Here is a 27,918-nt window from a genome sequence, read left to right as displayed (position 1 = left end):
GGGGAGCAAAGGTGCCCGCAAGGAGCAGGCTCAGCACATTCACCTTTGGTTTGCAGAGTTGAGCAATAACGGATCCTTGGGGACTATCAAGGAGAGACTACAGGCTAAGGAAAGCTAGCCTTCTTCCTTTTCCTTCCCCCATACATACACAGACACTAAACAAATATCAAGGACCTTCGATTTAAAGGATCACCATATGATTGGTCTGCTGTGAAGACCAAATCACTCACCAAGCCTTTGGATACACTCACACGTCTCCAGCGAGCTTTGTTTACCCCCACCCATCCTCCCATCTTACCTGCTCTGCAAAGGCTTCCCTGACTCCTGTCTGCCCAGGGTTACCTGGTTCTCCTCTTGCTTCTCATCTGCTCTTGCTCAGGCGCTGGGCATGTGCCAGTTGTTATCAGCAAGTATCTCTCTGTGGAAGGACGATCTGCTTCTTCTCCACCAGGCACAAACTGCCTTTTCCTTATTTGTATGCTGTGCGGCACCTGGCTGATGCTGTCATTCTCAAAAAGAAAAAAAAAAAAGAAAGAAAAACCTGTTGACTAAATGGAAAAAAGAAAAACTCACAGTAACTTCTGGGCTTGACTTTCAAACTGTCCATGGAGATCTTGGAAGTACATGGAATTTCTTTTCCTCAGAGGCCTATCTGATTGGGTCCTATGCCATCCATGATAGGATGCTGCTGGGAAAGGCATGATTTTGAATTCCTACACTGTTTTTGTTTTTTGACTAACTCCCATTTTATCATAGTATTACGCGCACAGTAGCAATTTGTTTCTATTTGCTCTCATGCCTAAGGCTAGCAACAATCTGTGGTGAGGCCCACAATGTAATGTATTTTATTCTCTGTCGTGAAGGCTGGAAGGAGGGAGAGAGATGGGAAGGAAAGAAAAGTGGGGCCAGAGTGAGAGAAGGATGAGGTGCTTGATAACGTGAGTTCACTGATAAATGCAAATCTTTATCTAGAAGAGGGGGTCTTAACCAGGGGGTCATTCTGTCTTCCAAGTAGATTGCCAGATTAAGTAGAGTATAGCCGGTCAAATTTACACAGTCTAAAATCTGTTCATTGTTTCTCTGAAATTTTAACTTAAATAGACATCCAGGTTTTTTAATTTGCTAAATTTGGCAATCCTACCCGTGGGGACGTGTGACAACGTCTGGAGGCTTTTTCAGTTGTCACAACTTGTGGGTTATTAAAAGATAAACTAAGGCATATTAAAAGTTTCAGTAGTTTATTTGAGCAAAAATCGATTGCGATGCCAAACAGAACGTGGTTAGGAGTTCTCCTCCCACAGGAACTACGGGCAAGACTTTTATAGAGAAGATGCAGAATCGATGCAAGGAAGTTATGTGATTGGCTACAGCTTGAGCAGTTTCCTTGTTTGGAAAAGCGTAGTTGGTTGTGATTGGTCATCCTTAAGTTTTCATTTCTGAACCTTAGAGCATTTACAGGCTTGTGTTTTGGTTTGCTTCTGCCAGTTGCTAAGGCATTAGAACTGCCTCAGTCTACCAGCCTCCTTGTTGAATTAATTTAACAGGGTGTTACTGGTATCTGGGAGGTAGAGGACACGGATGCTGCTAAACATTCTCCAAAGCACAGGACAGTCCCTCCAGCAAAGAATGGGCTGATCCCAAATGTCAATAGTGCCACTGCTGAGAAGCCCTGATGTAGAAGCATTATTTATATTTCTAAAAAGTACCTAGGATGGCTAACATAGCACAGTAGGAAAACAGTACATATGTATATGTGTAAGCATATATATTTCCCCCCCAGAAAACATGTTTGCAAAGTTTCTTTCCTTTAAATCTACAAGCTATAATGATCTAGAGTTTTATAATGGCAATTTCTCCAATTTTTCCCTGGGGAGATCTGACAAAATTCAGATCACATTTGGGGGAAAAAATACACAGAAATAGTAAGTGATATTTCTGGGATCCCAACAGAACCCTAAGAAACATAGAATTAAAACTCACAACTGCGAAAACGCACTGCTCGTTCCAATAAAGCCAGCCTGTCTGCAACTCTCCTGCTCAGCTCTCACCGTGCTTGGAGAGAGGAGATCAAAAGTTTTTGCAATTGATTAGCACCCAGAAAGCAACAGCCTCCTCTAACCTTGAGATGCAAATAGCCAAAGATTGTCAAGGGTCTAAAGGGCTGGAGGATTTGATGGAAGATCAAATTCCCAACGTTTCCAGGGCAATTAGCTTCCCAAGCAAAGTCACAGGAAGGTCCTGTCCGCTCTCCACAGCAGTAAAGCTGTAGTAAGACTCTGAGCTTTATCAACTTGCACTAATTGGCCTACAACCACCCTGCAGAGTTCATTATTGTTATCCCCATTTCATGGAACACAGAAGGTGGGGAGAAATCTTTTGACTCCCCCACCACTATGCAAGAGCTTCTATAATATTTCCCACTTTGGATCACTATACATAAGCTCTGGTACCGAAGGTTAGGATTTCTCTGCTAATTATTCATTCATCCGAGCAGAAAGGAACGTCTGGAATTAAGTCAAATCTCTTTGCAGGTGCCGCTTAAAATTCCCCTTGAAGATGAGTCCTGGCCTCAAAAAAGGTTTGAAAATGTTCAACACTTTTATCTGCTCGTTAGGAAACCAGGGAGGAAGTTGCTGCCAACTTCAGCAAGGACTTTGCAGCATGAACTAAACTGCTTTTGAAAGGTCTGATTGCTGAACCGCTTCCCTCGCAATGGAGGGCAGGGCTGGAGCCCAGGCTGACGCCTCTGGACGTACTGTGGAGGTGGAAATCCAGCCAAGTGGCCGCGTCCATTTGGTGCTTCAAACGCAGCCCGTTGTCACAATGGATTTTCCACCCACAAATATACAGTTACGTCTGCTTATCTTTTGTTATTGCCTCGACTCTCTGAAGGGAAGCACATCAGCTTTCTTTGGGGCCATTTAATGGCTGGGAGTCCTCCACGGGGAGACCCTGCCTGACTGCTGAAGTGCATGACAACTCCAGACACTGTAGGGCTTTCACCTTGACGTTTCCCTTCGTCTGGCACTGATGAGGCTTTATGCTATGCAAGCTGGCAGCCTGCTTTCTCAAATCCGCCAAAGGACACTGGTCGCAAAGACTTGCCCAGAGAGAATGAGGCCAGCCAAAGATGCTGCTGGAATCCTTGGTGGCAGGACTAACTCCCGACTCAACAGCTCTGCACAGACTTTCTCACCATTGTGACTTTCCACTAACATTTCATGGAAAAGGCAGGGCTGATAACAGGAGGCCCAGGCCCTATAAAGGTTTCTGTTCCCCTTACCTCTCGGGTGCTTGTAACAGTAAGGAGGTGTGGCTGTTGAAAACAGGGCTTGAGTCTCTGCCACTTGACGAGTTTTGTAACCTTACACAAGTTATTTTTTAACTGCAGTTTCCTCATCAATAATCATAAAATAATGACATGAGACCACAAAGAGTTGTAGGGAGCAATAAATGAACCAGTGGCACAAGGTAAGGGCTCACTAATTATGACCTTGTATGATGATTATGGTGGTAGTGTGGGCTTCCCCTGTCAATCAAAGTCATGGGAAAGTTCAAGCCTTCAGGCCCAGGCTCTAATACCTATAAACATAAGAAAGAAAGGGAGAGGGGGAGGCAGAAAAAAAGGAAAGAAAGAAATGAAAAGAAAAGAAAGTAAAGAGAGGGAGGGCGGGAGGGGGTGAGGAAGAGAGAAAACAGTACAAACTCCAAGTTGCCTCACTCTTGTGTTTACCTTCTGTTGATGCTAAAACCTCCCTCTGCCCCATCCAGTCCCAGTACGTTCCTCCTGCCCTGTTTTTGCCAGAAATCTGCGCTCCCCATTGACCTTTCCTTACACAGCACTCTCGCGTGCACCCTGGCACCCATTCAAGTCCTGCTGTCCATTCCATCAAATATTTGAAGCACACCTGCTGTCTCTGCTGCTCCCGTCTCCTCTTTCATTACAGCATAGGCCTGGACCATCCCTGGGCATTGGCAGGTGACACAGCCATCTTGGAAAGGTGGTCTGAGGAGAGCCAGCAAACCACGCTTGTCTGAGGACCTCCCCACACTGGTCCGCTGCAGAGCCTTCCTTTTGCCCTCGTGGCCTCAAATGTCCTGTGAAATGTCCAGTTTAGACCGCATTGGTCCCCAATGGGCTACTATAGACATGTTCATTTCTTACATGAGAGGGGAAGGAAAGCCACTTTCCTTACTAGGCACCCAGTAGGTCATTAGCTCACAAACATTGCTCAGATTCGTACATTGAAAAGAGAGTCCGGTAAGAGAGCTGGGCCATAGGAGAGGGAAGTTTTGATGGCACTGTAGGGAGAAAACATTTCACTGCATGAAAAACAGGCAGCTCTGCATAACAAAATTATTGGGGAAAGAATGAGGGCTTGATATCCAGGAATTTGAAAGGTAAGATGCCCAAGATTGTAGCTCCGAGATACAGGACAGGTCAGCTTCCCCCACATCCCTTCTTGTAGCCCGAGTTCTTCCCCCATGAACCAGAAGGCAACAGCTGTCACGTGGGATATGCGTATTGCACACCCTCCCTGCTGCAGACAGAAAGGAGTGAACAGTTTAAATCTAAGTTTTCTGTTTCTGTCATGAGCTGGGAAATGTTTGCAATCAAATTGTGGAAGGCAGGAAGTTTGAGGGGAGATACCATTTCCTTCTCAGGCTTAAAGAGTGATAAACTTTTTCACGTGCAGGGTCTGTGGGGTAACTGGTATCAAAAGAAAGGCGTGGGTGCTCCATGTGGGGCTTTTATCATTTCCCTATGATGGGTCCCTTTATATGAGAAAAGAGCAACAAGAAACGCACACCAGAACGGCACAGACTTCCAAAGTATTTCGAATACATAAAGTCATTTATAGGTTACCTTTAGGTCACCTGAAGAACTTGAAGTATCAAATGTAATCTTTAATGACTTCCACAGATGCCACTAACATGTGGCATCTAACGCCCCCATGCCTGCACACCTGACAATTACAAGGGGAAAAGGTAGGCAGATATATTAGGATAACAACCCTTCCCCCCAAATCTCAGTGATTTGAGGGACAGGGTTTTATTTCTCATTCCCATCACAGCCCAACGTGAGATGCAGTCATTCAGGGACCCAGACCCTCCCAGTGCAGCCTCTCTTTGGAGCTGGTCAAGAAGTAAGAAGAGGGGAGCACAAAGAAACCTTGCTTGCTCAGCCCAGAGAGGACGACTCATATCACTTCGGCTTATATTACATCGGTGGGGAGAATTCGTAGGCCCAGACTCAATAGAAGGGGCTGAAGAAACACAGTTGAGGGTGTGCCAGGCAGAGGAGAAAATAGATTGGCAAGTACCTAGTCTCTAACGTAGCAAGTGACGTTCGTTTTAGCATCTAGTCAGTTTCATGTTCGGTTTTCCCTTCACTCACACAACGTGTAGATGTGGCTGCGTTAAGCAAGATGCAAATTCCCAGGAGTCAGAGTAATCATCTTTCCCTGGATTGGCACGTCTTTGGCAGGTTTGCTGTCACTTGCTATTTCCTGCCCATGGCAGACACAGCTAATTAACTATGGCATTCTTCCTTATCGCTGCAGTCACGGCCTCACCATCCTGCTCAGCACAGAACTACAGGCGCTCAGGACCGACGGATCAGTCGGCACAAAACACCAAACCGATTTTCACCCCTGATTGTTTCCACCCCCTACATTTTATAGATGAGGAAACTAAAAGTTGGGGAAGTAGAATAACTTCATTCATTCATTGACAAGTGACACTTTGTCCCTACTGCAAAGGGTGCCAAAAAAATGCACACACATTTTAAGAAAGGAAAAAACTGTATTAAAATTGTAATGCTCAATATATACCGAAAACAAAAGATGAATACAAGTCACGTTTGACTTCTGCAATAACAAGTAGTGCTTAAAATGTGTATACTTTTTTTTTTTTTTTGGCATCCTTTGTATATAATAGATATTACACTAAGATCAGACAATGTTACTTCAAACAAGAGGCCTGCCTTCAGGAACTGAGAGGAGGGCGGGAAGCCAGATGAGAAGACAGGTAATTGCAATACTGCAAGCTAAGCGCTAAGAGAGGGATGGGCAGGACGCTCTGGGAGGACAGGATGGTCCTCCCTAAGCTTACCTGCTCTCGATGAGGGTGAGGCAAATCTTGCTGGGGGAAGAACCATGTATGCCAGTCATGAAAAAGGAACAGACTATAGCCAAGCAAAGGATGAAGCTGAAAGGTAAGAACATTTCAGGCAGAGGAGCCAGCTTATGCCAAAACTAAAAGGGGAAAATGAGGATGATGTGTATGGAACACTGCAAGAAATTTAGCCCGACTAGAAGAACCCACAGTGTAGAGAGCTAGAATTAAAGGTGTATCAACGAGTGATTGCCATGTAACAAACTACTCCAAAACTCAGTGGCTTAAAATAATAACAACATTATTATTGCTCATGAGTCTGTGGAGCAGTTCCAGTCTCGACGAGGCTCATTCCTATGTGGACAGTGAGCTGAGAGCTGGGCAGGTAGCTCTGGCTCACATGTCTGGGCATTAGCTAGCTGTAGACTGGTTTAGGACAGCCGCGGCTGTGACAGCTGGGCTCTCCTCCAAATAGTCTCTCATCCTCCAGCAGGCTAGCCTAGCCTTGTCCACATGGCCGTGGCAGGGCTCCAACAGAGAGAGCAGAAGCTCTCCAGGCCTCAGAATTGACACAGTGCCACTTCCAGTGCACTCAGTAAGCCAAAGCAAGTCACAGGACAGCCCCAAGTCAAGAGGTGAGGACATACACTTCCATCTTTTGATGGGAGAAGTGACACAATCTTTTTGCAAAGCATGTAATTACAGGGAGAAATAATTCACGGTTGTTGTTTTTTTGCTTTTTTTTTAATCAACGTATCACTGAGGGAGAGTAGTGGCAAGAAGTAAACCTGCAAAGATAGACAGGTCCAAGACTTAGAAAGTCTTATTTTCCGAACTTAGTATTTGGAAAGGTAATGGAGAGCCATGGAAGAGTGACATAGTCAGACATGAACTCTGAAAAGTGCTCCTTTTTACCCAAAAGATTTGATCACTGGCCCTGATCATAGCAGGAGGGATAGACTGACAAGAGGTAACTACCCCTGGGGGTGGGAAAGAGGGAAGCATCAGGTTACATTCCTGGTAAGTAGCAGAGCTAAAAGTACAGCCAGCTCTTCTACATCCCAATCTGATGTTATTACCGTTCTTCCCTTGGCTACAGTATTTTAAGTTCAGGGATTTTCCACCCCTCTCCCCTACCAGCTGTTTCCTTGGCTGCTTTCTGAGTCCATTACCAGGAAACAGGGACCCCAAGGCCGTTCTAAGAAGTAACCTCAGTGAGATACGAAGCCCTGCTTATCATAACTAACCATCAGCGATAGAAAGAAAGCCTGTAGAGATAGGGAAATAACAATACACCTTAATAACTAGCATGTCTACTGGTGTGGCTTGGAGAATCATTAACCCTCGTTAGAAAGAGAACTCATGGCTGCTGCTTACCCAGGAGCCTGCTTCTCACAGCTGCTTATGTGAGAGGCAGCTCAGTGGCAAATTGACACCTGCCTTTAGGAGCATCCAGCCTTTTGACTTTCAGAAGGACTCACATTTGAAACCAGTTTGTTTTCTCTGCCCATAGCACCTTAACCCTTTCGTACATCTCTCCCAGCCAGCAGTCTGCAGGCCTCAGTTCAATTTCAACTGCTCTAGTGAATGACTTCTCCAGAACTCCTCACAACAGAATCACATGTAATCCAAATAAATATTGCCTATATTTTGTCTGATCATTGCAAACGCACCCTCCAAATCTGATTAAATCTAACAGTTGATTTTGCAGGATATGGTGATGAACAGAAACTACTTCTGTTTATTTACAGAGGACACTTGCCCCTCCACTTTGTACACTGCGCTTTGCAACCGAGGGGCTCAAAACACTTTGTGAACGTTGTTTTGTTTAACATTACATCTTGGGAGCTAGGTACAAGTCATACGTCATTATTCCTTTTTTCTTTTTTTCCAGGTCCAATGTGGCAGCTGATCCTGAAAGGTGACCTCCATAATCCCACCCATCCCTGGAATTGCACATCCTTACGCAGCAACTCCAACCCAGGGGTAGAGTCTGTTTCCTCACTTCTTGAATCTTGTTTGGCCTCTTCACTTCCTTGAATCAACAAAATATGGCATAAGTGATACTAGGTAATTCAATGAACCTTGCAGCTTCTGGTGTGGTTCTCCCGGAGCTGCTGCCCTGTGAATTAATGAGACTGCCAGACCCCAATGACAGCCTGCCGAGCTAGCCTGCTGGAGGATTAACCATGGAACGTACTGAGTCCCCAGCACACAGCAGCTGGTACGGTAGGTGTTAATTTCTTGCCTCCCTCTCTATAGTAATCAGTTTCTATCTAGGTAAGGCTTGAATTAAACTAGTAATTTTTGCACATTTCTTTTTAGGATCTAAGAGAACAGTTTTCCTTTTCCTTGTTCAGAAATGTCCTAAGAACCTGGAGTGATGCTGGGTAGTTGAAGTGTCTCATTGATGGTTACCATCTGGAGGACGGCAGCAGGGCTCTTCGAAAACCCCGTGCCCCTTACTGAGAGGACGGGTTCACTTTGTAATGTGTTCTCAAGCAATGAGCAAAGGGAGTTCTCTGAGTTCTGAATACTAAGTATTAACATAATTCAAAAATCCAACTCACTGGAGAGCAGAAAGGAAAATCACAGGTTTCATAACCAGGTTACTCATCAGGTTCCCAGAATCACTTGAAAAGATCAATTTTCCTGTTTGCTGCCAAAGCCACGTTTTTTTGTCCCATGGCTGTTAACCGCATAGGTCACCATGGGTCACCACTGGCCTTAAGCAGAGAGAGCCCTGCTGTAGCAGGAAAAACCAGTTCAGCTGGTGGAGGGCAGTGCAGCAGGTGGCAACTTGCTCCTTCCTTGGAGTCCTTTGAGGTTTACAAGGAGAAAGGGGTGTGGTAGGTGAATGGGGGCGGTAGAGAGGGTGGTGTGACACTCTCTTGCCAAGACTGTGGGTGGACTGCAGCAGCTGCAGAGACGATAACATCCAAAATCTGGACGGCCATTAATAGGAAAAGATATGATAACAGTCCAAAATCTGGACGGCCATTAATAGGAAAAGATATGATAACAGTCCAAAATCTGGATGGCCATTAATAGGAAAAGATATGATAACAGTCCAAAATCTGGACAGCCATTAATAGGAAAAGACACGGTGCCTGCGAAAACCTCCTGACCGCCATCAGGAAACACAACAAAGCAGAGTGAGCGTCTTTGTAAAGCCCCCTTCCCACACTGATACATGTTGTTCTATTAGCCAAGCCTGTGCCAGTATACAAGGTACAGTGGGGACTAGGGCCTGAGACTAGAGGAGGAAGAGAGACGTCAAGAGCCCCCACAACCAGGTGCTTTAGCTGGGGCGGTAGGGTGGGGAAGGTTGTTCCTGTGCCAGCTTTCTTTGCCATGTGAGTTGATGCATGCCAATACTTGCAATGAATTGAAGTCTGTATGAAACTTATTTTAATGATTAGAAATTGTGACTCAATACTCCAGATGTGAGCAATGTCACATGTTTTTAAACCAGACAAAATCCAGCTTCCAGCCCCATGCAATGAGGTCAGTGAGAAGACTGGTGTCTGTCATTTTTGTAGCTTCCTCTCTCTGCCTCGGTTTGAAGAAGGTTGTCATCATACAGGTGGAGCAGGGGAACTCCAGACTCAAGCTTGTCTGCCCTTCTTTGGATGTGAATGGAAAATTTACCTACTCACACCTTGGCTCTGACTCTAACACACAAATACAAAATAGCATAAACTAAAAGATTAATAATGACAGCCTGCCTGAGGCCAAACCATGGTCATTTCTCTGTCCTCCCATTGAAGCTAAGTATCAATGAACCTCGATTGATAGGCGTGGAAATGTAAAGTCACACGTGGACCATGGCAGACGTCTCTTGGCAAACAGACGGGGCTGGGTTCACCTGCAGGTCCATGCAGGTGAGGCCTGGCTGCTCAACATTCCTAAGAAGATGACCTCTCTACCTGTTACCGCACGTTCCCATCCCCAGACCTAGAAGACAATAGGTGATGCCCTGAATGTGTTAGGAGGAGTAAGAGGATGGTGGAAAGATTAATTATAAGGAAGGAGAAGCCACCTGGTGTGAACAAACTCACAGCACTCCTTTTGGAGGGGCCATGTCTTAATGAAGAATAAATGGCGGACAGCTCACAGACTAAAAACAAGAAAGAAAGAAATGCAAAGTCACTTCCACAACACGCTCATGCTTTCCTTGTCCGAGCTAATGTGGTGTCTAAGACAGTGAATTCCTAGCAGCTGTCACCAAATGTGTCCTTTTCAATATAATTACAACATGATGCACAACTAGGCAGTTATTTATGATGATCCCTTCAAACAAAAATGATCATTAGCATATATTGCCATTTATTGGGAGCTTATTTTGTGATAAGCACTGTCAAGAGCTGTACACGCATTAGCTCATTCTGTCCTCAGAACAATGTATATAAGTACACACTATGATCCCCATTTTCCAGCTGTGAAACATCAAAGTTCAAAGATTAAATTGCCCATCACCAGCTAATACAGAACTGGAATGAAGAACACAGGCGCTGAGCTGAAAGCCCAAGCTCTGAGCCTCTAGGATACACAGTCTTCCTACCGCACACAGGGAACGTCCAAGAGCGACTCTCTAAGGCCTCCCTCACCCAGGCCATGCCCTCCTCGCCAGGCTTATGTGCTGCTACACATTCCACTCCAGGCCCATCGAAGACGGTACAACTCCCTGAACACACCCTGCTGCTTCCCACCACAGGGGTCTCTCTACTCGGACCTCCTGCTCCCCACCCCTTTTGCTCGTCCATCTCACAAAAATCAGCTGAGACGTGAGCTCCCTAAGAAACCTTACCCCGTCCTCTCCTTGGGCTGGGTGTGTGTCCTCACTCTGTTGTCCCCTGACAACACTGTCTGTCATTGTCCTTACCATATTGTGTTGTAGTATTGTATTTCCTGTTTTTTCTGCTTCCTACTAGACTTTGAGCCCCTTCAAAAATAGGAACTACAGATAGATAGATAGATAGATAGATAGATAGATAGATAGATAGATAGATAGATAGATAGATAGATGGATATATACATACATAGATACATACATAGATACATAGATAGATAGATACATAGATACATAGATAGATACATAGATACATAGATAAATACATAGATAGATAGATACATAGATACATAGATACATAGATAGATAGATAGATAGATAGATAGATAGATAGATAGATAGATAGATAGATAGATGATAGATAGACAGATTCTTTGTAATCTTCAGCCCTTAGTACAGTCCTCACTAGTATCAGATGATCGATATTTCCTGACTTGCACTGCCAACAATGTTAAGTGAGTTTCCAGTGTTTATTATCGGAAAGTATTATCCACAACTTTGGAAAAATGGGTAAAAAATTATCACCATTTAATTCAACCAATATTTATCATAGTCACTTACTAAATAAGTAGGAAGAGACCTTAGAGAAAATTTAGTTCAGGGTGGTATACAGATGAAAGACTCTGGAGTGGGGAGCAAGGAACTGAGTTCAGGTCCATCTTAGCTACCTCCCTGCTCAGGCTAACTGGGGACCTCCCTGCACTTTGCCTGGCTCATCTACAGAACAGGGCTAACCATATGTTACCTGCCACGAAGGGCTGGTATGAGGATCAACTGACACAGTACTTACGGCTACACTTTGCTCACTGAAAACATTATAAAATGAAATGTTTTTGTTGTGTGTTTGCTTTTCATAGAGCCTGGGACATAGTAAATGTTTAATAATTGCCATTAAAATGAATTAATGATTAAACTCTTCATTTCCTGGTTGAGATATCAGAGATCAGACTGAAAAAAACTTGCCCAAGGTTCCCCCAAGACTGTAAGTTCATTAGAGCAAAAGCTTTTTTATCTCCAGCACTTAACACAGTGCCTCGCCCATGGTAGATGCTCCATGAATGCTTGTGGAAGGAAGGGAGGAAGGAAGGAAGGAAGGAAGGAAGGAAGGAAGGAAGGAAGGAAGGAAGGAAGGAAGGAAGGAAAGAAGGAAGGAGACATAAGGAGGAATATCATACAGCTGGGCGAGACTGAAATCCCTGGGGGGGCTGATTCCCTGGTCGTAGGCCCTTCCACTTGATCATGCGGCATTTGGTGCCATAGGTGGGTGGTTCTCAAAGTGTGGTCCCAAGAATCAATAGCATCAGCATCAGTTTGGAACCCCTCAGAAACAAATACAAGTTCTCAAGCTCCGTCCCAGACCTGCTGAATCAGAATATCTGGAGTGTGACCCAGAAATCTGGGTTTTAATAAGACCTCCAGGTGATTCTGAAGCATGCCAAAGCTTGACAGCCATGGCTGGAAGAGAAACTTTTCATTGTCTGCTTACATTTGACAATAAGTGGACAGAAAAAAGGTGAACTTATTTATAACTTCCAAATAATTATTCTAGAGCCCTAGTGCACATTATTTTCATTGTCATTTCCTACTAACTTGACACATTGATGATACAAGCGGGATACATTCCTGGAAAGATTGCATCAATCATGCAGTATGTTTTTGGCTAAAAATAACATTTACGGGATTATTTCCTAAGTGTAGCAGATTACATGACCACTGCTAATAATGTGGCTAATACTGAAAATTGTAATGATACTTATATAGTGTTTACTATGTACCAGGCACTATTTTAAGCACTTTTCCTATCTTATCTACCATTACTGAAAACAGTCCCATGAGACAGATACAGTTTTCTTCATCCCCATTTTACAGAGGGAAAATTGAGGCATGTAGAATTTATGTAACTTGCCAAAGGTCACGCGGTCTGGTTGAGCCAGGATTTGTAACCAGGCAGTGTAGCTCCTGAGTCCATGAGATTAGCCAATATGCTATACTATAAAATCACCTACAATTTAGAGATAATCAATGACTAGTAATATTTATGGAGAATTTAGTATTTTCCTCCAGATTGGTAAATACCCACACATCTGTGTATATACAGATATATTATGTGTATATATGTATCTATAACGTATTGGTAAATATTTTTATCTACATGTAAATAATTGTAACATCGTTTTTACTTTTTTACATATTTTTATACTTTTTACAAATATATTTCTTTATAATAAAAAATAAAATCAGGCCATGTGTTACTATAACCTAAGTTTCTTTATTTAATAATATATTGTAAACACATTCCAATATTATTATAATTCTAAAATAACTGTAAAGGACCTCTGTGCCCACACTTACTACAATGGGAGGGAGACGCATGGTTCTACTAAATCAGACATAACTGTGCAGGGAGGGAAATGTGTAGGAAAGACAGGGGTTGGTAATGCCAAAAGTTTCAGGAAACTCCCCCTTTCTCTGTGTGCTCTGTGTGGGGGAGGGGGACGTGGGGGTGGGTAAGAATCTGGATAATGAAACAAGAAACCCAAAGTCAAAATGACACTACATACAGGAGGAGGACCTTATATTCAGAGATGTTACACATGAAAATGGAAAAGAAAAAATAACTGTATAAATTGGCATTATTTGTAATAGCAAAAGTCTGGAAACAACTGAAATGTTCATCAATACATGCCCACAATGGAGCTCTCTAAGCTGTAAAAATGCTATGAAGTGAGCTCCACAGTAAAACAATGAGTCAGAAAACAAGGCAAAGAAAAGCTATTTTACAGGAGAAAAGCTATTTAAACAGGAGAAAAGCTCCTGTTTAAATACATATATGCATATATATGCATATAGATAGATATAGATAGATAGATAGACAGATAGATAGAGTGTGTGTGTGTGTGTGTGTGTGTGTGTGTGTGTGTGTGTGTGTGTGTGGTGCTGTTATATATTTAAAACAGAATGTTACCTATTGGGGAGAAACAGAACAGGGTAGAGGGGATAAGGTGAGAAACCAGACTTCTGAATATAATTTGATTTGTAGATTTGACTTTCAACCATATAAATGTTTAAATGATTAAGTAACAAAAATAAAGAGAAAAACACTTCCCATGAAACAAAAACTAACAGTATATTGAAAGGATTTATTCCACATGTTAGTAAAACATAGTAATTAGACTGTATATGCCTAGTAGAGAAAAAGAACACCAGAAAGTATCTTAAACTAGTTTTTGTAATCATGTTGTTAGTTATATTGCTATCATGCTGAAACTATTATACTCATGGTAGGATAAAGCAAATAAGGAATGGTTAATGTTGTTAGGAACCAAGATTTTCAGAATAAGAGAAAAGAAATACAAATATAAAAAAACAAAGAATGTAAGTAATACCTTGTAATAATAAATTCTGGATTATTATGAACTCATAGTGTCTTTGCACTTTTAAAATTTAAAAAAAAAAAAAAAGTGTTTCCAAGCTCTGTCCACTGAAAATTCCTAGAAACAATAATAAACCCAATCATAATAAATACTGCTAATCTTCAGATCGTGGCCTCTCAATACCATTTCCTTGGAGAAATGGTTGCCTCTAGGTTGGGGCAGCAAATGTAGAAGATCGCCTGGATATCTTGTCGTAATAAAAAGCAAGGAAGCAATTAAAGAAGTCTGGTGTGGTGTTAAAAGGTCTGGGGAGCCATAATGGAAAACCTCTCCTTGGCCAAAGTTGGCATAATTTGAACGTTAATAAGAATAACAACTGTAATTGAGTCAAACAAGTCAAATGCATTAAACTCCATGAGTTCATTAGAAAAAAAAAAAGACTTCTCATTTTTGAGAGATGCTAGGGAACCACCTCACTATTCTGAATACTGGTGACTAATGAGAGGAGCAATTCCGAGAAACTCTGCGCTCAGAGTTTCCAAATAACTGATGAGAGGAAAACAATGTTCTCCTTAGAAAAGAATTCCAGTTGAATGAAGAAGGGATGATGGAATTAGAACAAGACCATTTTTGCAAACCCCAAACGAAATAATGGATCTAGGCAATAATCATCAATGGCACTAACAGTACCTTCACAGAGACAACCCCACACTATTGCCTCACGTTGGAAACCCCCAATACCACCAGAGTCAGTTTCCGGGGGCTGCCAAAACAAAGTACCACAGATGGGATGCAACACATTTAATTTCTCCCAGCACTGGAGACCTAATTATGAGACAATTGAGAAATCTGAACATTGACTACTTCTGACTTTTTTTATATCAAATAATTTTGTGGTTATGTTCCTAAAGCGGTCCTGTCCTTTAGAGATACACATTGAAATAGTTACGAATGGGTGATATGCTGTCAGGGATTTATTTTAAAATAGTCCTGCGGAGAAGGCAGCAGAGAGAGTATAGATGGAACAAGAGTGGCAATGAGTTAATGATTGTATCTGGGTGATGGGTACATTGGGCTTTATTATACCATGCTCTCTACTTGGGACTACGTTTGAAGTTCTCTGTAATAAAAAGTTTATAAATATATAAATGATTGAAAGAACGGGGGGTAGGGGGCCATGCCATGCATCCCATTAGGCAAAGCTACTGAGATGAAAACAGGGAAGGCTGATGCACTAAGGGGTGTATATATGTAAGTGGGAGTAAAATGTGAGTACCAACTAATAGCCGTGACCTTTGCCGAGCACCACCAAGAGTCCAGGACAGGCACTCGGCAACGTGCTCCATCTGTATGTGTGGTCGCAAATCTCCACTGCTCCTCATCTTTATAACATTCCTGGAGCCGAGAGGGGGAAGGGGGATTGGGTCATTTTACAAATAGGGAACCCAAGACTCAGAGATGCCTGAAACCACAAGCTGCAACGGGCCTGAGACAAACCAGCACCCAAGACTTTGGTCTGTAACTCGTATGTCCTTCCCATGAGCTCACTCTGACTCTGGGGTCCAAAAGGGGAATGAAATAAAGGCAGAAACTTGAGTCGAGGGGGAGTGGTCTCAATCTGGAAATAAACCTTGCGGTTTTCTTTCTTTGTTCTTAAGGAAACTTGTTTTAGGAGGTTACTTTGCTTTGTCCTGTAGTCGCGCTCTTGAGCTTAAAAACAAAAAAGCACTTGAAATGGTCCTTATCCAAGAGAGTCCCATTTCTTCTGCAGGTTCACTTTTATAGTAATAGATACCAATCCCTCTCTGTATCCCCATGATGACATATGTTGAGCTATGACACGGACATGAAAATATGAAGGAAACCGGAAACAGAGATAGTGCAGAAAATGTGCATGCTTTCTTCATCCTCTGTTATGAGTTTCTAGGTATTCCTCCACGGCAAAATGAAACTCCTTGGATGAGATTCACATGCACGTGGTATCACACATGAAATGGCATGCATCTTTTTCATTTGGAGAGTACGTTTTGGTTCTGTTTTCTACTTTCACTACTACGCTCTTTTTAATAATGTGGGGGAAGCAAACTCCATTTTGGAAAGATTTCTATCAAGACAGATAAACATGAATGTTTCAGCCCATGAAGCTGAAGTCTGGCCACCTGCGATGCTATAGGCATGACCCAGTTATGGGAATGCCCACTTCTCTTTCTGCCCAGATTTTTCCCTTCCTCCTGAATATTAGGGAAAGGGTCGAGGTGGAGGTGGGAGTCAATGATTTGCCCTTTTCAGAACATCCTCTTGACACTGCTTAGTCAAGCTGCTTGTTCTCTGGCCACTCCTCTCTCTGTGAGGATGGAGGGAGGGGGTCGGGGGAGAGGGGGCTCACTTTCCTTTATGACTCTGCCTCCAGCCCAGGGATGGCAGGTAAAGGGGTGCCCAAGGGCCTTTTGGTGTGGACTCTCATTCATGAAAGAACTAAAGTTTGCCTTTAAAGCTCTTTCCAAATGAAGCTTTATATATAAAGATAGAAACACAGGCTGACAAGACTGACGTTCGCCTTGCAGAGTAGGCTTATGTCCTATCGCTGAGCGACGGTGTCTGTAGCACACGATTTGTGTCCTGTGTAGTTACCCTGTTTTACTGCTGATATTTTGTGTGTGTTGCAAAGCATTAATTTGTGACATATAAAAATTTAAAGCATACCACAAGACTTTGCAATCAGATTTTGTAATTTCCTTAGTTTTTAATATACTGATAGCCCCAAAATATGGAAGTGGGCTTGGCCTCTCTCAAGGTCTGAAAGGCCTGAGAAGAGGAAAAGGAAGAGGAGGCGTGACAATCACAGCAACAGCCAACACATACGAGGCACTTTTATGTGTCAGACACTGCCAAGTGTCCTCATTTAACTCCCATAAGTTAGCACATTAATTAACATGCACTAATCCACTTATTCCTCACCTATGATGTAGGTGTTACCTCCATCTTACAGATATGGAAATTGAGGCACACAGCTGATAAGCAGCTGTGTATCGAACTTCACTGAAGTGTTGGAAGAGGCATAAGGGAATTACAGAGCATCAGGGAAATAGTATAAAACACTTTTAAAACTTTGTGGTTAAAGGGAAAAGCACCTAAGAGGTTGAATACTTCATAAAGGGATTTTCCTTCCTGGAAGCCCCAGATCCTAACCTTGTTTCTGGATCCTCATATGCTTAGAGGAGAGCACCGCCTTCCTCTCCACCTGCCTCTGGAAAATTCCACCCTTCCTCACAAGGGCTGTTCTTGCCCCAAGCCATCCCTGTTCCCCAACCAAGTGATGTGTTCCCCGTATGTGAAAATTCTCAAAGTCTGAATTACTCAGTCTAGAATAACACTCAGAACTTTGGGAAGGGGTGGTCATAGGTGACAGGGTTGCTGGTACTCCAGGTATCTGGTCCTCTTTGGTGTCTCTCTGACATGGTAGGTAACCATTAAAGATCTTTATTCTATCTTGGGCTATCCGTAACTGTTGGACCTACTTGTCTCTTCCAAAGATTAACATCACAGGAAGTTAAATCTAAACTAACCCATAGGGACATAGAGAAGAATGTCCCTAACTGCGTCATAATTTGCAAATTTAGCGTTCTCAACAATAGAGTCAGTGCTTTGGATTACGATGGTTCATTTATTTGGTTCACTGTCTCCCTCCCCTCAAATTGGGTTCCCTTGGGCAAATCACTGTCCTCCCCATAACTGCCTGGGATGGATAGGAGGTGGGCAGGCTAGGGTCCAAAGGCTTATGTCTTCCAGCTCCAGTACAATATAAATAAGGTCCTCTGAGACTTTTTGAAAACACATTTCCCCTCCATTCTAAGCCATCAGTAAAAACTGTGGTTGATGCTCTTTGCTTACATTTTACCCCAGCACCAAAAGTATTTATTGAGAGTTCCCTGAGGGCCTATTTGTTACTAAACACTGCATAACAACTTTCTTTGAGTCACGTACCGGTGCCTGACCCTTACCCAGCTCAGTGGTGAGAAATCCAATGTGAATGTTTTACTACGGTAAACATTACTAGGGATAAATTAGTACTACAAACAATTCAAAGGCAGTTTTTAGAACAAAAACTCTATGGATTGCTTGCAATGTCCAGAATTACAAGTTAAGTTTTCCAAAGTCCTTTTTCACTTACCACATTGTTTCAATCTCACAATAACAAAGATAGGTCGATAGACTTGGCATTATTACCAACGTTCAATAGACCAGGAAATTGGAACTCAGAGAGTTTAAGTGAATAGGCAAGCTCACCAGCTAATAAATCACAGAGTAAAGCTTGCTTTTTGACATCTTACATAGTCCAACTCTTGCCAAAACATTGACGTTCGACTTCTTTGTATCGGGAAAGCTTTCGCAGTTATTCTCCCTAATGTACATAGTTCTATAGGCATCGTTTCAATCCCTGTGATGGTTAATTTTATGTGTCAACATGACTGGGCTAAGCGATGCCCAGATATCTGGTAAAACACTATTTCAGGGTGTGTGTGGGTGAGGGTGTTCCCAGAAGAGATCAGCATTTGAATTGGTGAACTGAGGAAAGCAGATGGCCCTCCCCAATACTGGTGGGCATCATTCAATCAGTTGAAGGCCTGACTAGATCAAAAAGGTGGAGAAAGGGTGAATTCACTCTCTCCCCATGAGCTGGGACATGCATCTTCTGCCCTCAGACAACACCACTCCTGGTTCTCTTTGGACTTGGGCTGGGATTTACACCATCGCCCTCCCTCCACCACCTCCCTTGGTGGGCTTGGTGTTGTGTTCATCAACACAATTTTGAGATCCTGGAATAATCTCTGAAACAAAAGTGCTCAAGTGGGAGGAGAGAAGATTCTTCATGCAAACCAGGTGCCAGCAATAATTCTAATCATTATTATTGACATTAGGAATAACTTCTGAAAGTTATGATCAATTGATTTTCAACAAGGTACCAAAGCAATTCATTGGGGAAAAAAATAATCTTGTTAAGAAATGGTGCTGGGACAACTGGATATCTACATGCAAAAACGAAGTTGGGCCCCTACCTCACACCATATACAGAAATTAACACAAAATAGATCAAAGACCTGAACCTAAGAGCTGAAACTACAAAACTCTTAGAAGAAAATGTAAAGGTAAATCTTCACAATGTTGGATTAAGCAATAGTTTCTTAGATACAATACCTAAAGCACAAGTAACCAAAGAAAAAAATAGATGTTAAACTTCATAAAAAAAAATTGTGCATCAAAGAACATCATCAAGAAAATGACAACTCACAAAATGGGAGAAAATCATATGTCTAATCAGGGGACTTATATCCAAAATATATAAAGAACTCTTATAACTCAATAATAAAGAAACAATTCAATTAAAATGTAGGCAAAGGGCTTGAATAAACAATTCTACAAAGAAGATATGCAAATGGCCAATACTGTAAGCACATAAAAAGATGTTTAACATCATTAACCACCAAGGAAACACAAATGAGAACCTCAATGAGCTATCACTTCACACCTACTAGGATGGTTATAATCAAGAGCTAACATGGATATGGAGAAATTGGAACCTTCATACAATGCTGACAGGAAAGCAAGATGGTATAGCCACCTTGGAAAAAACTCTGGCAGTTCCTCAAAAAGTTAAACAGAATTATCATAACACCCAGTAATTCCACTCCTAAGTATACACTTAAGAGAAAGGAAAATATTATGTCCACACAAAAGTTTGTACACAAATGTTCCTAGCAACATTATTCAAAGTAGCCAAAAAGTAGAAAGAATGTACATCGTTCAAATGTAAATCAACTGGTGCATGGATAAACAAAATATGGTAAATCCATACAGCAGAATAATATTCAGCCATAAAAGAGAAATGAAGTAATGACACATGCTACAAATAGATGAACTCTGAAAACATCACCCTTAGTATAAAAACCAGACACAAAAGACCACATATTGTATGATTCCATTTATGTGAAATGTGCACAATAGGCAAATCCATAGAGACAGAAAGTAGATTAGTGGTTGCCAGGGTCTGGGAGGAAAGGGGGGATGGAAAGCAACTGCTAATGGATATGGTTTTGGGGGTAAGGGGATGATGATAATATTCTAGAATTAGCTAGTGGGATGGTGGCATACCTTGTGAATATACCAAAAATTACTGAATTCACACTTTAAGAGGGTGAATATTATGGTATGTGAATTATAGCTCAAGTTTTGTTTTGTTTTGTTTTGTTTTTTTAAGAGTAACACCCAGCTTCTCACAGGTGTTCCATTAAGAAAAACAAATGACTCACTTAATTCAGTGCTCCTAAGGCCATCACCATTAGGGAGCCAAGTGAGAAAAGAATGATGCTCAGAAAATCACCAGGGAGGTCAAATTGGTTGTGGCTCTAAGAGTATTCTAGCAGCACTGTCTCTACAGAATTTGCTTTCATGCTTTATACCATGACTACCCCTAAAGTGAAACTGTGGCTTTGGAACCAAGGTGACCTTGTTCTCATTGACCTCCATCTTGCCATCTTTCAGGCATTTCTCCTGGAGTATCAGAAAGAAAGAAGGTCAAGCTTATGACTCGTTCTTAAATAACTGAACTCAGTTCAACTCAACACATTTTACTGAACACTTGGGACACTCCAGAACTTGCTAGACCCAGGGAATCAGCTGTGATCAGGAGAAGGACACCCTTCCTTTGATGAAACTTACATTCCATAATAATATAACAAACAGATAATAAAAAATAGGTCGGTTTTCTTCTTCCATGCCCCCTCCCCCAACCCCACTCCATTTGATGGCTTTTTCTGACCTGCCTTGCAAGGTGGAGAGGTAGGGTTGACCTCTGTGAATTGTATCACCCAGGCTCCCTTGTACTGGCAGGAAATTAGGCAGCATGAAGGGGAGAGATCAGGATATATCCTTTGCTGCTCTCTCCCTGCCTCAGCACCACAGTTCTGGCAGTAGATTTCAAAGACTACATCTCCTGTAGGACAGAGCTTCCTCCACAGTGCCAGACTCATTGGAAATTCTATTTTCTCCCATTGTCTTTTCTTACTGAGACACGTGTGGTAGATTATCAGCAAAGACAGCTACAAATGATTCATCTCAACTCTATATGCACTGCGGTTGCTCCCCTTACAAGGCAGCATTTATTTCACTTCCCCTTGAAGCTGGATTTGCCTTGTGCTTTGCTTCCACCTGCAGAATGTGGCAACTGTGACGCTCTGTCAGTTCTGTGACAAGTCCTTAAGAGGCCAGGCAGCTTCCACTTGGATTTTCTTGGGATCTAGGCACCTCTTAAGTGGTCAGGCTAAACTATTAAATAACAAGAGACCACATGGAGAGACAGAGACAAGCCTAGCCCGTGTCCCCCCCACCCCCAGGCACCAGATGCGTGAGGGAACCCCCCCTGGACCCTCATCCAGCTCCACTTGCGTTGCCCCAGCCAATTCTACCAGGTGCAGAGTGGAGATCAGTCATTTCCAGCAAGCCTCGGTCAAAGGAAGAACTGTGAGCAAATAAATGGGGGTTGTTTTTTTAAGCCACTAAGTTATGGGGCATTTTGTGCCACAGCATGAGATAACTGAACTTGATGGTAATATTTCGTCTTTACTGGGAGTCCCAGGTACCTCGACAACCTTACTAACAACACCTTTAAGCCTGATCTTGCCTCCCTGAATGGCCCATTCGTTTCATTCTCTACATTTAAACCCTTTTGAGTTCTGTTTTCTGTTCTGTTTTGAGTTGTGCCTAATACAACAAGTAAATAAATAAGACAATCACAGATTCTTTTTGGCACCACGATGAAAACGAGCAGGCTGCTATTTGGCTGAAGATTTGAAGTCGAAAAAAAAACAATGGGAATAGCTCCTTCCCTGCCATGACTGCCTTCCATCTCCCAATATACTTGAAAATGTAAATTTGAGGGGTGTGAGCGATTCGGACCAAGAAGAAACAGGATTAAAAAATGGAAGAGATGTTAGAAGAGACTTTTATATACCATATGAAAGCATAGGTTTACCACAGAAGTACTTTGAAGTTAAGGAAACATATTTTTATTAACCCCATTCGCAAAAATTCAAAAGAGCAAGAGCACTGGTGAGGATGTGACAAAATGGGCTTTTCAATACGTTGCTTGGTGAGAGTGAGAACTGCTATACTCTCGTTGGTACGCAATCTGCCAACATCTAGTTAAATTAAAAACATATATCCTTCCCTATTCCCATGTTTGAGCATCTATTTTAAACACCACATGTAAATATAGATGTATAAAGATCTATTTTATTGCAACATTGTTCACAGTAGCAAAAGCAAAAAGTAGAAACAGTCTGACTACCCATCAATAAGAAAATGGTTCGATAAATTATGGTATGTTCATATTAAGGAATTACACCAGCATTAAAAAGAATGAGTTAGATCTATATTTATTGAACTGGAGGGGTATCCATGATACATTATTAAGCAGATATTTTAAAAAGCAAGCATCATGGATAGCATGACCCTAAAGCAAAACCTATTACAAAAGTGCACATGTATTAGTTTATATTTGTATAAGCACAGAGAGGGTACGGAAAAGTACGTATCAAGCTTTTAACAGGATTACCAGAGTAGGGTAAAAATAAATGAAAAAGGAGGTACTTTCCTTTATACATTTTTGGATTGTTTCACTTGTTGAAATGAATGCATGTTACTTTTATTTTTAATTCTCTTGTTCCCACCCCTCCTTCTACCTCAGGCAACAGTTCTAATTTATTTCACCTTAGATTAATTTTGCCAGTTCTAGAATTTTATATAAATGGAGTCATAATGTTTTGTGTTTTGGGGCTTCTTTCATTCACTATTATGAGATTTATTCAGGTTGTTGCATATATTAGTAGTTCATTCCTTTTTATTGCTGAATTGTATACCATTTTGTATACAATTGTATCGCAATTTGTTTGTCCATATCCTGTTGATGGACATTTGGGTTGTTTCTAGATTTTGGCTATCATGAAAAAAAGTGCTATGAACATTCTTGCACAAGAATTTTGACACAGATTTCCATTTCTCTTGGATAAATACCTGAGAGTTGAATTTATGGGTCAAAGGTTAGATTCATGAGGACATATGAACATATTTTACTTTTATAAATAAAATAAAAAACTAACAGACACATTTCAAAGAAAAAATTTTGCAAAGAGAATGAATTTGTATTTTAAAAAGACAGAAATACTTGCTATCTTTTTCTCTACTCCCTCCCTTCTCAGTAGGTAGGTATTGGTGTCTGTCAGATCTTAGGCTCCCCAGGTTAGGTCAGCGACCCACCACTTTTCAGGGTGAATCATCAAAGATGGGGAAATTCTAATGTTATATCTGCAGGGAGGAACTAGAGCTAGATACCACCCACCAGAAGCCATAGACTCAAGTGGTAATTCAGAAGAACTGCTAACACACAGGAAAAACAGCTTCCAGAGTCGGAAACCACTTGCAAACCAAATCAAACAAAACTCATGACACTCCTTTTCTATAATAACAAGGTATCACCAGAGTAGATGCTTAGCATTAAACAGCAGAAGAAGAAAAGGGTACGTTCTGAAACTAGTCAAATCAAAACATCAAGAGAGTAGCAGAAGTAACCTTACCACAGGGGAAGGTTTATAAACAAATTGTTAAGCAAACCTCGGTAATTTCCACATCTAAACTGAAAGTCCAAGATGCTACAAAAGTCCAATCAATATCATGAAAACCTATTCTTAGGAAGGACTGGCTGGAATATACATATATTTTTAAATGTTAAAAAAAAAAAAAAAAAAAAAAAAAGTAGTGCCATGCTATCAATGAAAGATTTTAGGGGTGCCTGCTAGGCCCATGGCCCACCACCACCCTTTTTTCTGAGAACTGGGCTTGAGGCCTGAGCCACAGGAGGGTCACAGTATCAGTCTTTCCTCCAGGATACAGCTGTTTGGACCAGGGATGGACCCCTAAGAGGTCCAATGAGGAACCTAAGTGCCATGGGGAGCCATTGAAGTATTTTGTGCAAATAGTAACATGGTCCCATTTATGATTCAGAAAGATCTTGGAGGAAGAAATTAGGAAGCGTTTGCAGTGGTTCGGCTGAGAGATGATTATGGTTGCCATTGGCCATGGAGAAGGAAAGACGTACGTCCCCTCAACACCTACAAGCCAGGGAGAAGAGCAACAGTTTCTGAAGGAGACTGAGATGTTGGAAGAACTAGGAGACTGTGGGCCATGGAGGCTAAAAGAGCAGAGAGTGTTGTAAAGGAAGAAGTAGTCGGCTGTGGCTTGAGAAGCAATGAAAAAGACAGCCCTCTGGTAAGAGAGCAGAGAAAGGGGGCGGTAGCTGGAAGAAGATGAAGTGACAAGGGAGTGATGAGAGCACGTTTGTAGCTTCTTGTTGCCCTTGCGATGAAAATGTAAAAGGCCATGTCTTTAACGTGACATACAGTCCTTCAATGTTGTAGGACTCCTTACATCAGTCAGCATTCCAGCAGCAAACGCTGGCACACAGCATTTAGCTGACGGGAGCATAAGAAAGGGACAACTTATAGCAGTGCAGGCAGAGTGAGGAAACTAACAACATTTGGGCAAGCACCCAAGGGTTAACATGGGTGAAGTGAGCTGGAGCCATGGAAGGGGGACCACCCGATACCAGCAGTGACCCCAGAGGGACTTGGCTACTGCCATAACCATATTCCTGAAGCAGGGAGACCGGGAAAAAAATATCACGACCTGTCTCTCCTCCATCTTCTGACCTCCCCTCAGTACATTGGCCGAACCCAAGGGAAAGCGAGAAGCCATGAGAATGCAAGTAATGGAATCCACAGAGGTCAGGAGGGAACAGAGCAAGGCAGAGAAGGATGGAGCAAGCAAACAACCAGTGCATCCTTGCCCACCTCCCAGCTCATCTCTGACCTTGCCCACCTCCCAGCTCATCTCTGACCTTGCCCACCTCCCAGCTCATCTCTGACCTTGCCCACCTCCCAGCTCATCTCTGACCTTGCCCACCTCCCAGCTCATCTCTGACCTTGCCCACCTCCCAGCTCATCTCTGACCTTGCCCACCTCCCAGCTCATCTCTGACCTTGCTCACCTCCCAGTTCATCTTGGACCGTTCTTCTCCTTTCCCTCCAGCCTCACTGGGCCTCCTTCCATGTCTTGGAACATGCTGGGCTGCAGCTGACCTCAGGCCTTGGCACAGGCTGTTCTCTCTATCTGGAACGCTCTTCCCTTGCTACTTCATTAACTCAAAATTATCTTTCCACCTTCACCTTAAATGTCACTTTCCCAGAGAGGCCTTTCCTGGCCCTTGCCCCTACCTAATCTGAATGAAATACCACATTACATTCTCATTGCACCCCGTTTTGTCCTTCCACTGCATTCATCATCTTTGCAATGATAGATTTATCAAAGTGTTATTTAAAATCTATCTCCTGTCTCAGACTGTGAACTTCATGAGAACAGGAATTGTGTCTGTTTTTCACAGTATACTTCCGGGTAACGGGGTAAGTGCCCAAATATATATTTATTGAAAGATCCAATGACTCTGTTCTGACACCCTCTCCCACCTCGCCGTGACCTTGATCAGCTTAGCAATGGTAATAGATCTTATGGAATCACTCCTTGTTACATGTCAAGCACTGTGCTAGACATTAACGTACTTGTATGTCATCTCACTCACTGTCCCATGAGTCAGGGACTCTTCTCAGCCCCATTTTCCCAACAAGGGCACCGACGCCTGAGAGCTCAGGTAAGCTGTCAGGGCCACACAGCTGCACGGTATGAATCAAGGTCCTGATGATAACACAGCCGGTGCTCTGACCTCCCCCCCACACTGCCTGCCTCCTTAAATAGCTCATTGTGGTTTTTCTTTATTTGTATGTCTATCCTCCACGTTAGACTGTAAGCACCTTGGGTAACCTTTCGTCACCTGCATAACCCCACTGCGCATTGCAGATGCTCAATAGACATTAAGTGTTGATTCTTTCCCTCCAGGAAAGCATGCCTTGTGGTGAGTGACTGCTCCACCACTACCGCAGTCTTTAGCCCCATTCATTTTGTTTATTAAAGAGCATTGTTCTGTCCATCAGATTCTTTTGAAGCCCATTGCAGGGAGCTCTTCCTCTAGAGCACAATTTTTTAATAAACTGGTAGAATTTAAAGACCAGCAGAGCCTCCATGTGAACTCTGGACACCTGGGGGCTTTCCCAGGACACTTGATATTATCCAGAGACCCTGCCTGAGAAAACAGCCGGCCTATCCTTGCTGACATCCACCCATTCACTCCTGCATCTGACCTGACAATGCAGGATCGGTTCCCACAGTCACACGCTGCCTCGTTGCTTCATTGATGGCACCTTGGCTTCCTGTGAATAGAGTATTCAGAGGCCCAGACACTAGGAGCAGCGTGTCCACTCTGGGCTCATCTATGGCCAGGAGACAGAAGGACAGAGCATCCCAGGAGGCAGGGAAATGATGCCAAGAGCACGTCTGCCTCCCTCTCACCTCCTGCCAGCGCCTGCACAGTGCTGCAGGAGGACTGACAACGTGTGAGCCCTTCAGAGCACCTACCAGGCTTTCTGAATAGGCCCACCTGAGCCCTACTGACAGCCCTGAAAGGAAACTCAAGTTCAGCCAAGAAGAACCCAACTGTCAGCAGAACAGAGGTAGCAAAGGCATGCCCTGCTCCCAGCTTACCAGCGGTGCAACACTGCAAGGCCACTGAACGCCTTCCTTCTTCACATTGCTTCTTTTTTTCTCGTATCCCCCAAGGTATGCTTTTCTCTTTTGCTGCTCCAACTCAACATTTGTGGAATTTGGACCTTAAAAATAAAAAAGTACGGTGTTAAGCTAGAAAGGGCCTCGTGTCATCCAACCCAGGGCATCCCAAACCCTGGCAACATCACTTTAGAGGTTTTTTAAAAAAATATAGATTCCTAGACTCCCACCGTCGACCTACAGTAGTGAGCAGGTTGTGGGTCTCTTCGAAGTTTCTTCAGAGAACTTTTCTATCCCCACTCCCTGTGGTTCGCCTAAGGCTACCAAATCTGGAAAGCATGCCTCTGTACAGGGATTGGCCCCTAAGTAGGCACATGATCCAAACTGGGTCGATCAGAGTCACTCCCTGTGATATTAGACGTAGTGTATGAAAGACAAAGTATGTCTTCCCCCTCGGTTGTCTAACTGGGAAAATGGTACCTACTCCCCACAAGGTGGTGTCTCTAATACCTGCCAACTAGAAGAAACGTATCTGCAATAAAGGAAAATGAAAATCGGAGAGTTCTGACAATATTTGCTAAGATCCTGAGGCAAATTCTGTCTCTGAACTCCCCATTCCCCTTCGCCAACAAATTCCCTTGCTCTGTTTAAAGCTCACCATAACCTGCATGGCTTTGTGGCAATCCTCATATTATGATTAAAAATGGAGTATTCTGACTTCTGGAGAAAGTAAACAATAATATAAATGGAACCACTTTAAGATGGAGCCGGAGCTGCCATGCCAGAAGAACTGGCATGCATGTCTTAGACCTCAAGACTTGGAATGTTAAAACAGGGCAAAATCACCTTTGGA

General features: G+C 42.8%; 1 long non-coding RNA gene across 1 annotated transcript; it reads right to left on the bottom strand.

The window, feature by feature from the left end:
- Positions 1–346: 346 nt before the first annotated feature.
- On the bottom strand, positions 347–27,918 carry LOC141567130 (uncharacterized). Its single transcript, XR_012489524.1, has 3 exons — positions 27,724–27,918; positions 27,045–27,169; positions 347–501 (listed from the first exon to the last, which is right to left on the bottom strand). It is a non-coding gene; the product is annotated as an uncharacterized LOC141567130 (long non-coding RNA).

This window comes from Rhinolophus sinicus, linkage group LG10 (assembly GCF_036562045.2).
Source record: "Rhinolophus sinicus isolate RSC01 linkage group LG10, ASM3656204v1, whole genome shotgun sequence".
NCBI lineage: Eukaryota > Metazoa > Chordata > Mammalia > Chiroptera > Rhinolophidae > Rhinolophus > Rhinolophus sinicus.
This window is presented reverse-complemented; position numbering and strand designations above follow the sequence as displayed.